We start from the raw sequence: 13,942 nt of genomic DNA, 5'->3' as shown, positions 1-13,942 counted from the left end.
TGTGTTTTCTCAGCAGAGAGCCTTGATTGTGTGTGTGTGTGTGTGTGTGTGTGTGTGTGTGTGTGTGTGTGTGTGTGTGTGTGTGTGTGTGTGTGACTGTGTGTGCACGCTCGCATGAGAGAGCTTTATGCGCCTCAGGAAGTCAAGGTCAGTGATGTGAAATTTGATTGACAGGCAATAGTAAAACAGGAAGGGCGGAGCTGAAAAAAAGACATCAAACTGATTTTACTACAAAGAACTGATAAGCTGTGTGTTCGCGTGCAATTGCGCATGTGTGTGTGTGTGCGCGTGTGTGCGTGTGTGTGTGTGTGCGTGTGTGTGTGTGTATCAATGTCCCAATAATAATAGTGACTATTGCAAAAATATCCATCCATCTTCAACAGCTTATCCGTAGTCGGGTCGCGTGGGCAACAGCTCCACCAGAGAGCTCCAGACATTGAGGACCTCCCTAGGGAGACGCCTGAGAGGCATCCTAACCAGATGCCCGAACCACCTAAGCTGGCTCCTTTCCAGGCGAAGGAGCTGCGCCTCTACTCCGAGTCTCTCCCGCGTGACTGAACTTCTCGCCCTATCTCTAAGGGAGATGCCAGCCAACCGTCAGAGAAAACTAATTTCAGCCGCTTGTATTCGCAACCTTATTCTTTCGGTCATGACCCACACTTCATGACAATAGGTGAGAGTAGGAACGAAGATTAGACAGAGAGCTTTGCCTTCTGGCTCAACTCTTTTCGTCACAACAGTGCAGTACAGCAACTGCAATACCGCCCCTGCTGCTCCGATTCTCCAGCTGATCTCCTTCTCCGTCCTCCCCCACTCGTGAACAAGACCCCGAGATACTTAAACTCCTTCACCTGGGATAATGCCTCATTCCCTACCTGGACTGCACAATCCATCGGTTTCTGATCCTCATCCCAGCCGCCGTACACTCGGCTGCGAACCGGTCCAGTGAGAGTTGAAGGTCTTGGACCGATGGACCGTTATTGCAATAATATAATGAATGTAATTTCTCTTCTCTGTCTCTCTATGTCTGATGCACATATGCACATGGCTCATAGGAGCACACAGGGTACTGCGTCCCTCTACCCTGCACGTGCACATGCACATGTGCGTGTATTCCCTCAGTGTTCCATGAGTTCCGGCTCTGCCTTTCAGACTATTTCATTTTCAACAGTTAGCGCAAATCAAATCAGTGGTCAAACCTTTTCATTAAGGAAGCCCAAAATGTTCTCCAAATATTTTGTTCCAGGGACCCCCAGACGGCAGACGTGCTAAAGATTAAATTACCTATAGGTTCCATTCTGGAGGCAAATCTTTCCGGTGATTAAATGGCCACCAATGTAATCAAAAAAATCAACCAAAGAACAATATTCCTGTACAGCAGCCCTTAAAACAAGGCTCCAGACTTCCCAAAACAAACTGGTCAGGCTACTACTTAGCCTCACTCCCAGAACCCACCTCACCCCTGCCCATTTTGATAGGCTGGAATGGCTTAGTGTTGATGACAGAGTACACCATCTTGCAATTGGTCTGGTCTACAAGATTCGCTCACCACCAAGATACCCATGTACAGTACCTGTCTACACTCATAACACCAGAGAGAGTTCAACAAACCATGTGCAACTCAGATTCGAGGGTTTAAATTAATTTCGCTCCTATGACACTAAAATGTGGAACGCCCTACCAACAGCCATAAGACATGTGAATCCCTTGACTCTTTCAAAATCGCTCTCAAAGAGCACTACAGATCGCTGCAATTCGAAACTGGCCTCAGAGAGATTCCGCTTTAAGCCCAATAGTAAAAACAAAACAGAAAATACAAAATCTGATCAAGAAGCTCAGAATGCATTGAATTGACATATTGACAGATATTTTCACATTGTTATTATTTGTACAAATAATGACATGCCATGTTAAAAGTTATATTAATTCATTTGTAGTGACTATTTCCTTATGAATGAATAAGTAACTAACAAGGCAACCTGTCACACTATCCTTAGCCCTGACAACCACACACACACACACACACACACACACACACACACACACACACACACACACACACACACACACACACACACACACACACACACAAAAGTGTTTGCAAAAGGATGAAGATGTTCTTTATGGTAGCCATTAAAACTCCATTATCATGATGGATTGTGTTATCTAATCTACACACACACACACACTCTCACACACACACCACTTTTGAATGGAATGATAATGTTTTTTGAAGAAACCATAAAACGTGTGTGTGTGTGTGTGTGTGTGTGTGTGTGTGTGTGTGTGTGTGTGTGTGTGTGTGTGTGTGCGCGCGCGCATGCGTCTGTGCGTGTGTGTGTGTGCACGTGTATATGTGTTCTAGGTCAAGGTTGCTTGAGTCAGACTGAAGACGGCAGACAGATAGGTGAGTCGATTATCGCCTCTTCTCCTCGTCTGCAACTCTTATCTTTACTGCTGTTTTTCAACTCAACACAACATCATAAAGTATCATTGCACACGTGTGTACACACACACACACACACACACACACACACACACACACACACACATGCAACCACGCACATACACTGTATGCACTCACTCCTAACAGTAACAACACACCAATGCAATGCTCAACAATCTCTCTCTCAGTTCAATTTAAAGGGGCTTTATTGGCATGAGAAAACATGCCAAAGCTAAAGTGGAACAAAACATGACCAATGTTCAATTGCAATACATGATCTGATCTCTCTCTCTCTCTCTCTCTCTGTAAAATATACATTACAATATACAAATTATTTAGTTTAACTGCAGACAGACGGACGGATGGAGAGAGATTTGTGTATTTATTTATAGATTAATTTAATTAATTTTTTTTTTTAAAGATTCGTTTTTCGCCTTTTCTACCTTTATTGATAGTATCAAGTGAAGATTGACAGGAAAGAGAGAAGGGGAGAGACATGCAGCAAAGGTTGTCATAAACGGGACTGGAACACACGACACACTGTCAGGCCAAGGCTTATATATGTGGCATGCGCCTGGACCACTTGGCCAGCAGGCGCCCCTATATATTCATTTCTGGACAACTCCCGATCCAACACATCACTCTCCCAGTTTGAAGTTGATCGGTTGTACGGTTGGTGGGATATGTGGGGCATAGCCTATAGGCATGCACTCCAAATGGAGCCTGTGAGATTGCTCAAGTCGAGTCCACATGCAGGTCCACATTTGATTTGTACATACTGTGACGGTTCCCTATATTATGATATATAATATATTACTCTTAGGTTGTCTGGTTTTGGTATATGTTGTGTTTACCCTACCTATAGTAACCTCTGTTTCTTTTATCCAATAGGATTGGGGAGCAGAGCTACTAATGATGATCAGCTCGCACCTGGGCCCGGTTGTCGACGCCCTATAAATGCCTGCTTCCCCGGTCCTTCCCCAGTTCTGTTCTTTTCATTTGCCTCCTGCACCTTTTCCACCATGCACACTTTTCAACATTTCTGTTAATACATACAACACGCACACATACATTTCACTCATGCATGCACGCACTACACCACTGAATACTGATCTCCACACTTCATCTGTTTATTCCTGGTTTATCGTTTGATTACTTATTTTTGGTTAATCAATAAATTCTATTTCTTTGGTAAACTTTGGTAAAGGTACATTATTTTAATAGATAGGCTACTGTATATGAAATTGCATAAGGTCTGTCTGTCTGTCTGTCTGTGGTGTTTTGGGGGAAAAGATCACAACCTGGTCCATCACTGTTCACATGCACACACAAAAAACTGCACACACACAGCAGGGGAAAAAAGCCTTTTGTTTGAGAGAACCCTACCCGAAATAGAACAAAGAATGACCACGTTTTTTGGGGCCTTGTATGGATTTTCAGGGACCTTAGTTACTTACAAATAAATACTGTATAAACATAAACATACGTGTGTGTATGGGCAGTTGATTGCTGGTTATCTACTGCAGGATAATGACACAGAAGAATGGAGTGGAAAACCATTACACACGCACACGCACACGCACGCACACGCACACGCACACGCACACGCACACACACACACACACACACACACACGCACACGCACACGCACACACACACACACACACACACACACACACACACACACACACACACACACACACACACAATCATTTTTAGACATTCTACGCATACTTTATGAGAGTGATCCAAACTTCTTTGGCTCGTTACCTCCTTTCCCTGATTTCTGAACGCAGAACATTCCTCGTTCATACTGTATAGCATATGAATGAGAACCCACCCTTCCCCCCCCTATAACCCATCTTGAAGAATAAAAAACATTACAAATAAGAAATAGAATAAAAGGGATCCAATTTCTGCATCCGGTAGTGACGCATCAAAATATTCCAGTTGTACTAATCAAGTATTTTTGTATATATGTGAAAGCACTCAGCAGGTTTTTTGGCAATCAACCCATCCGATCTTAACGTGTGTGCAATTGGAAAGTTTGGCCTAATGGTGGCTCTACTGTAGATGGACAGTTTGTGAGTCACCAACATCAGGAGGGGTCATCCCCTCATGACAGTGCACAGAAATCCAGACAGTAGGCCTAACTTTGTTCAAGACATGACGTTTGGGACACCAACCAAAATGAGCAACTGATGGACCGACTGATAGATGGACATTCCAGGCATTCCTGGAACTAACCTATTTGAAAACATAATGTCCCAATGCCGAACATCCAGTGAAAATTGCCAACCTACAGGCTCATAACACGTCGCCAATAACAGGGCACGTTGTCAGCCTGTATTGGCTATTTTCAGATTTGCCTCATAGGGGGAAAATAATAATACAGGCCTGGGGAGAACCCGGTCAACTGAGTAGGCATGCGGAAAGCATGTGTCATTTTAGATTTTTGCTTTGGCTATTTGGCTCCCATGCAGCACATCACTTCGTGTCGTGCTGCGAGCTTGTACATCCGCTATTTCTGATCATTTTGAAATATCTTGAAAGTGTGAGAACTACCGATTTAGAAGGCATTGAATCGGTCACACCTCTTAATGGCTAAACGGGGCTAAAACACATTAAGACACCATAATCACATAGCAAGGCAAGGATGTCAGCAGGAAAGCACATCACTGCACTTGGACAGTGCACATGGCTATAATCAACTTCTTCCAATTCAATATGGTGGTCTGCATTGTTGATGTTTTGGTTTGTGGCTCCAATTGTGATAGTTCAGAATGCCTAGCCACCCATACTGACCATACCGCTCCTGAACCAATGGAATGTATTCCGCTACAGCTTCCCCTACTCCTCTACTGCTTGACAGTGATGATCACCAGACACTTGTTAGCAGTGTTGGGCATCGTTACTTTCTAAAGTAACGTCGTTAGGTTACTGGATTACTGCCCATAAAAATAATCCCTTACCGTTACAGATTACCTTCTGAGAAAAGTAACAAGTTAGATTATTTTCCGTTATTTTCCGTTAACAGACAATTAAAACCCATTTTTTTATGCTTGCGCAAGTTGGTTACATTGTATTAGCTATAGTGCAGAGAGTACAGACAATACCAGACTATAGGCTGTTGCTCTGCGCTCTGATGCCCTCTCCACGCCGCACCGTGGCCCATGAACAACAATAACAACTCCACGTGGACCCACGACGACCCACGTATGAATTAGGAGTTTATAAGAAATGGCACGGCGGCCATCCTTGCAGGCAGTGACAGTAACATAATGAGAATCCTGTAGGCTGTGTATTTAACCTTTATTTAACCAGTAAAAATCACATTGAGACTGTGTAACCTGTTCATTTTGGGGGGCATCATCAACAACAGCCTGTTGATGATGAATGATACTATGAAACTTAACAATTAATTTACTAGTACTCACCTAATGACGCCGCCACGGAGGATATACCATGTTTAACGTAATTCCAAAGTGTTTAGCCTACATTGTTTAAGTCATAGACGCATGCGGTTTTCATGAACTTTGGCTAAAAGCATGTTGTTTTTATTATTCCACCACCCGGCAGTGCCGGGCCCTTCTAGTCGACTGTCATGGTAGCTGGCTAGCCTACAACCGAAATAACTTCCTCTTCCTCTTCAAAATAAAATCGGCTTGTAACAATACTTTTATTTCTTAAGTGAACTACAGGATGTAGTAGACGCAGGATGTATAGTACATGGTATAAGTGGGCTTGGAAGGATAAATCACACAGAAGGCAGGAGAAATAAACTTTGTTTATATTACTTTGTTGGAAATGTAACTAAGGAACTAACTACTAAATTGCAAAACTAACAAGTTACTTTATTCCGTTACCAATAAAAGTAGTCCCTTACATAACGCCGTTATTAATAGCGCCTTTACACCCAACACTGCTTGTTAGCATGCTAAATAATAACAGCATTATTTTGTGATTTCTGTCTCCAATAGAATAGTCTTCTGTCTTCAACTTTGGGTGTGTGTGAGTGTGTGAAAGTGATCTTAATTGTTAAAAACAACAATGGCAAGGACATCACTCTTGGGTGTGTGTGTCTTTCTCTCTCACACACACACACACACACACACACACACACGCACACACACACACGCACACACACACACGCACACACGCACACACGTAAACACACAATCTCAAGGACATCAGTGTTTTGAAGAAATCTCTGGTCCTCATCTTATCAACAATGCATCGGATTGGCCTCTCACTCTCAATCTGTGTTTACGACTTCTGATTTTTGATGACAAGAGTTCCAATATAAGTCATTTTACACTTGCATGCTGAAAATAGCACACACACACACACACACACACACACACATACACGCGCACGCACGCGCGCATGCACGCACACACACACACACACACACACACACACACCATTTAAGTCCATACTAATTATCCATAATTAATAAATGATGGATAAGGGTCAGGAGTCAGGACAGATGGGACTTTTGGGGGAGGGGGTCAGCCGGTCAGGATAAATTATGGACTTAAATGGTTCTTCGTGTCAAATATTTTGATTCCTTTAAAAAGCTGCTTAAAACCCACTTGTTTCACAAGCACTTTAACTTGTATTGTATTGCTTTTAACTGTTTTGTGTACTTTGTTACTGTTTTTCAATGTGATATTTATTTTTACTTTATTTATTGTAGAGCACCTTGTAACATTTGATTTGAAAGGTGCTATATAAATAAATGTCACTTCTTGCCTTATTACAGTATATCCCTGGTCCATAGCCCTGGACCAGAGCTAGCCTATTTTCTATAAATGTAAGTAAATAAATATAAATAAGTGTAGGTTACAGTGTTATGTGTGTTGTGTATTGTGTATGTATTGTGTAGTCTATGGCCTATTTTCTGTTTTGTGTATTGTGTATTACAATAGACCAGTAGGCTATGAGAAAATATACGTTTAAAGCAAAGGTGAAACAAAACAGTTTTGCTGCTACAGCAATATTAATTATTTTGCATTCACATTTAATACTTGAATCTCTCTCTCTCTCTCTCTCTCTCTCTCTCTCTCTCTCTCTCTCTCTCTCTCTCTCTCTCAAAAACAATTCACACCTTTCAATGGACACCTGTTGCACCGCACGGGCTATAGACGACTGCTAGCCTGGGTCACCACTGCTCAAACAACAGTGTGTGTGTGTGTGTGTGTGTGTGTGTGTGTGTGTGTGTGTGTGTGTGTGTGTGTGCGTGCGTGCGTGTGTGTGTGTGTGTGTGTGTGTGTGTGTGTGTGTGTGTGCGTGTGTGCGTGTGTGTGTGTGTGTGTGTGTTAGTAATAGTGACTTCTCTGAGTATTAAGGCTGTAGCTTCATCACACGTTTTCAACCGGACTGTGCGCGCACCGCCGGCGGCCCCCGGTAAGGAAAAGAGGTAGACCTGCTTAAATTTGGGGGGAGTTTCTGCAGGACATGATGTTGGGCAGTTTGGCTGCAACGGAAATTAAACGCAACGAAAGTCAGAAGTCACTTGACTCACTGTATCCGTGACATGGACATGATATGATATGTGGGTTTAACCCGTCTCTGGTAGACGACATTGTTGGTTGATGATCTGTGCACGGTTTATTCACGGAACACAGTCTACTCTGGACACTGCAGTTCCACCCGGTGTGCCTGCAGCTCGTCAAGCCTTCGGAGGAGCGCCTGTTTTCGGACTCTGGGACTTAGTCGAACCGTAAGGTTTCTGATTTTCTGGAGTACAGAGCATTATTATCCAATTTCGATCAAGTAAGAAGTGTGTGTGTGTGTGTGTGTGTGTGTGTGTGTGAGAGAGAGAGAGAGAGAGAGAGAGAGAGAGAGAGATAGTTGAGTGAGTGAGAAAAAGTTATAGGCTAGCTGAGAGCTGAGTTTGTGAGCTTATAGTTTATCACTGTTGTTTTCATTATTTCAGTTTTATACACTTGACTGTGAAGTTGAAATGTTACACCCATACATGTCCTATGGCTATGTTCCCTGCGAATCCCAGCCCTCAGTTTAGGTTAGGATGTTGATCTGAACTGATCTTTGTCAGTCTTTGTCAATTAACAATTAACATTAACATGACTAAGCTCCTTTGAACCTCAGCTTCATGGACTAGAAACTAGAAAGGAGCACATATCTCCACCAGGCTGGGTTTCCTTTCCTTTATGACATGTTTTTTGCATTTATGGCTTTGGAATTGTGCTCTAGTCTAGTCTACAGTGGTCCCTCAAAATGTGAATCCAATTTGTGGTTGATTGGATGTCACATTCATGATATATGTCATTTCTGAAATAAATTGGCCCCGCCCACAAATAATTCATGTCACATTCATTCACAGGCAAACTGTGGGATTTCAAAACCCTGTTGGGAATCGTGGGATGCATGATTGTTGGTCAATTAAGCCCCTTCTGCAAAATCTGTAGGTGTTTATACTCAGTAATGTATTCAGTAACTGAATACTGAATGTAGTTAAGCGTAAATGGCAGTGGGAGTTGCATCTTGATTCAAGAAATTTCTGTCAGAACTATCTGTAGTTTGGGAAATCTCCCTTTACACAATACACCAAAACACTTTAATATAAGTTAGTTAGTTTTAAAGTTGTATAGCGTTAACATGATATATTGTAAGATTTTAGTATTGGCATATGTTTAAAGGTGTTGACACATGTAGTGTTAACATACATGCATCTTTTACCGTTACAGTTATGGTGCTAATATGTTTATGTATCTATAGGTTATAGTGTTATTGTTATAATGGTAATGATGATGTTTTAAGCATCTGTACTTGGTAAACTAATAGCCTAACATGTCATTTGTATATAGTCCCTACAGAGTTTTTTCTGTCAGTTTTCTGACAGAAAGGAGTCATTTTATGACTTCTGGCTCCATTATCACAGTGGTAGAACTGTGTGTGTGTGTGTGTGTGTGTGTGTGTGTGTGTGTGTGTGTGTGTGTGCGTGTGTGTGTGTGTGTGTGTGACTGTGTGTGTGTGTGTGTGTGTGTGTGTGTGTGTGTGTGTGTGTGTGTGTGTGTGTGTGTGTGTGTGTGTGTGTGTGCATGTGCACGCGTGGGTGCGTGCGTGTCTCAAGCTAAAAGCAGGCAGCTCTCTCTGCGGTCGAGGAGAGTGGACTATTTTGGGTAAAAATGTTGCTCAAATGTTTGTCTGAGTGGAGAGTTTGACTCCACTCTGTGTGTGTGTGTGTGTGTGTGTGTGTGTGTGCTTTCTGTATTCTAGTTCAATGGATCCCAACCTTTTTGTCTTCTACTGTTCTACTGTATGTTTCCCCAAGTTGTTTTGTCATGCCTCCTCACACGCATGCATTTTGATTGTCTTAAATGTGTTCTCTTACAACAATAAATTGGTCTGACAGGATACTGTGCTGTTTGATGATGGAACTGTCGAGCGTGTCATGTCGGCTGCTGTCTTGTCAAAATGTAGTTTGAGCCAAAACTATGGCTGCGAGTGTGAGATTTTTGAGGATAGAATGTGGCTTTCTTTACTTGGCCACAAGGAAACACTGTGGTTGTGGTGGACCTGTGGATGCAAAGGTAAAGCCATATAAAATGTGTTTTTCACAGAACTTCTGGCTAGTCTTCTTTTTCCATTTTGTCATCAGGCTCGCCTGAATCTGGAGCTTTGAGCCATTTACTGGACCTCTGAGCCATTTATCCATGTCTGCTTGCAGATACTTGCTTTAAGTGCAGATTTGACCATGGATGTCCTGAACCTGGATGTATCGGCTTTGACATGGATGATCTTGACCTCTTCACATTCATGTAAACGGTGACACCTGCCACGGGAACTGTACACAAACACAACTAGTTCATTTTTTAAACCTATACACAGGTTTAATGTTTGTCTTTAGTTCAATGTTTGTTTTGTAAACGTATTGACAATGAAGGGAAGATTTACGTCATAATGTCTCCTTATTGTTAATGGCGTTTAATGTTTGTGTTTGCACCGATTGTTTTACATCGCCTAATCAACATGAGTTAGACTTTAATATATTAGCGTCCCTCACTTCACATGGGTGTGATTTTTTGTAATGGAATGATTGTTTGAATATTGACAAAATATTTCATTTTGGAAATGCATTGTAATAAATCCCCCATTTTTTCCATGTATTACCTCGTAGCCTACCCCTTGAGGTACTCCTAGACGGGTGATATTGAGATTAGAATAGACTAGAACTGCACTCTGTCGTGTCGAGTGCCTACTTGCTTGTTGCACACAAGTAGGCCATAGTGTGCATTGTGCAAGCAGAGCACGCAAGTACTGTCGACCGCTACAAACTGTCAAATCTCAGCTTCTCTGTGAAAGAACGTTTGAAATATTGAATTATTAGGTTTAGCTATTTGCTACGTACCTAGTTTTTGGAGGTAAAAAAGTAGTATTGTGAAGTATGGTAAAAGTTCTATAAAATAAATACAGTTCTATCGAGTGTCCCGGATCCCTATTTAGTTTCTCAAAGAAAAGTAAATCATCGATAGCTGATGAAAACAAATGTTGTAATTAATACGGATGAGTGACGGCTTCCGATGGTGACGTATATGTCGATCAGTGTCGGGTGGATTAAAGGAAATGCCTCTATGTATATGTAATTTGTGAGTTGATTAGCGGTATACTGTGGTTACTTTGCGTATGCCCCGTTTGATGCGTATGTATCGTGCCAGCATATGACGTCAGGGTATAACTGGTACAACTAGCTCTCAATGATGACGTAATAAAGATGTGGATTAAAGGACCCAATGCCAGGGTGTAATTGGTTTTCGATGGTGACGTAATGACGATATGTTTTAGTGTCTGGTGGATTAAAGGTAATGCCCCTATACATGTATGTAATCTGACACCACTGCCATATCAAGCACAAGTAGTCATTACGTCAACAGGTTTGGGAACGCCCATATTTGGACCCTTTTTTTTCTCTTCTATCTTTTTTTTTCAGTTAGGGCCCAGTTAGGACCCAGGTAGGGCCTGTTGAGAACTCTAGTCTTCGATGGCTGCCGGGCGCGGCTGCGCTAATGACTTTGGGGCAGGCCCGTCTAGAGTTTGAATGGACAGGTATCAGTCAAAAGGGAGACATCGATGAGGGTGGACGGGTGGGGGCGGATCAACATATGGAATGTCAGAACAGATCAGCTCCATATATGGAGATCTAAGGGTTTGATGAGGTCAGATCAACATGGTGTCCGTGAGGCCAGATGTAGAGTTGCTGGCCGGCTCCATGCAGATCTAGGTGATGATCCAGTCGTCTCCATGTATGTCTATCCAGGGTTTGATGAGGTCAGTGTCGTGATCTTCTTAAATGGAGCGTGTCACGAGGCGTGACGGATTGACTGTCATGAGGCGTGACGGACTGACAGACATGAAATGCAGGTTTTTATAGTAAACTACGACAAACGGACACACACACACACACACACACACACACACACACACAGTCAACTACTTCTGTACAGTATATAATAGTTTGCATAAACACAAATAATGCAATAATTAGTTTAATAATGAATAATTAAGTTATTAGCTATGTGTGAGAATAAGAGATTCTCTGCATCCCTTTGCTGCCTGACATTAGTTATTAATTGAGGAGCTACTGTTACTGTGCCAGTTTCACTCTTCAGCATGTCAGTGAAACAGTGTTCCACTGTTCAGTGCTTCAGTGTTGTTGCGGTCACACCAGAATTGGCAGGGCAAAATTTAACTTTAACAGGTTCTGGTATAAACAAGGTGGGGACCAGAAGCTTTGCTTAGAGGGGATGAGCCTGAGGAGTGACTAACGTCAACTTGTTGGCTAGAAGTATCAGCACACTGTAGTCAAAACCAAACACAACAAGGGAATACCCTGAAATGTCAATAAGTGCTTCCTACATTTCTTGTTTTTTCCTTCACCCCCCCCCCCCCCCTCCCTTTTCTTCCCAGTGTTTGCATAGTCCCTTTCATTGCCAACCCCAACTGTTGGTCTTGGGGATGGTGTAGAAAACCATGTCTCCTCCGATACACATGAATCACCTGACAAGGCTGACAGTGAGGAGCTTCACCAGAGCATGTGGAGGAACACACCATCCCTAGTTGTATTATAGGCTGCTCAATAAGGCAGATCAACATGTAGGAGTCACAAGTGTAGCGGTAGAGAACACCCTGACCCTAGTACCCTACCGGCTTCCACCCATCATGAATGAATGAATCAATCGATTTTATTCTATACCAGTAAGACGCCCTGATGATGGCAGACTCCTGGGCGAGTGCTGCCACTTTGGCATGGGGGGGTCAGATCAACATATTGAATGAATTATGTTACTGGCCATAATATGGAGCGTGTCTCGAGTGTACAGGGTTTGATGAGGTCAGATCAACATATGGAATGTCAGAACAGGAAGGACGGGTGGGGCGTGACCATATGGAGGCGTGCCATATATTGACATTCCCTTATAAGGAAGGGCCCCTGGCGATGTCGCAACTACATTTATATACCCATATATAGAGATCCCTGATGATGTAACGTGATGTCACGTGATGTCATGAGGCATGACCATATAGGCGTCGGGTGACTAACAGAGGGACGGACTGACGGGAAATGCACGTTTTCATAGTAAATGCGACATGTGGTCGCAATAATGGAAATGACATTTTGCCAAACAAGCCGAGCTTAGCGCACAGGCTTTAGGGGCCGCGGCCCGGGGCAGGCTCGGAGGAACCAAAAGCCTTGACAAGAAAAGAAAATTGTATACAAATACTTTGACAATGAAATGAAGTGTGTCGTCTAGCCAGAAGTGCAATACAGTAATGCAGTAATGAGAGAATAAATGACCGGACTATTGCAGGTAACGGCACCTCAATATTGTCTGGGGGCTCTTCAAATAGCACTAAATCTGTGCCGAAATGCGTTGCCAGCATCCCTCGCCCTACTAATGACACAAAGATTTTCAGCTGCAAATTAATAATAGTATTATTTATACTATCTTCATCTTGTACCATAATGTTTTCTATGCCGATCTACAAGTGCAGAATGCATCGTGATGCGGTGTGTTGTGAATTTGAACAGCAATGTACATTATTTAACATTTGCGCCTTTAACACCCAAAATGGGGATGCCATCTGCAGATAGGAACACTGAAGAGTGTTACAGTGCTACAGAATCTAACTAACCAGTCTCACAGGGTGTTTGAGACCTCCCATGTGACCTTGGATCAACCAGTGAGGTTTAGGCCTGACTCCTTGGTCCAACCCCCCCCCCACCTGCTATGTTGTCCTATCGTAAATAATTTCACCTCTCTTGACGGCCAATCAAAACACAGTGGGTTGAAAGAGGCTGTTCACTAGGGTGGTCGGTGCACACACACACACACACACACACACACACACACACACACACACACACACACACACATACATGGGCACGTGCGTGCACAACTGCACACATTCATAGTGGAAGCACATGCTTGTTGCAACAAGAGCTCACCTTGGCACAAAAGATTTTCATTT

The 13,942-nt window shown here is 42.8% G+C and overlaps 1 protein-coding gene across 2 annotated transcripts in view; it reads left to right on the top strand.

The window, feature by feature from the left end:
• Positions 1 to 7,959: 7,959 nt before the first annotated feature.
• The window catches only part of wnt5b (wingless-type MMTV integration site family, member 5b), a 43,332-nt gene continuing 37,349 nt past the window's right edge, over positions 7,960 to 13,942 (top strand). Inside the window, exon 1 of one of the 2 annotated variants that reach the window (XM_080757360.1) lies at positions 7,960 to 8,171. The gene's annotated coding sequence lies outside the window, so the exon portion shown is untranslated. Of the gene's footprint in view, positions 8,225 to 13,942 lie in introns of both variants that reach the window. The other variant, XM_080757361.1, reaches the window with a different exon arrangement.

Source organism: Protomyctophum bolini (assembly GCF_963924005.1).
Source record: "Protomyctophum bolini genome assembly, chromosome: 23".
Classification (NCBI taxonomy): Eukaryota; Metazoa; Chordata; class Actinopteri; order Myctophiformes; family Myctophidae; genus Protomyctophum; species Protomyctophum bolini.
The sequence above is the reverse complement of the archived record's forward strand: the minus strand, read 5'-3'. Positions and strand labels throughout refer to the sequence as shown.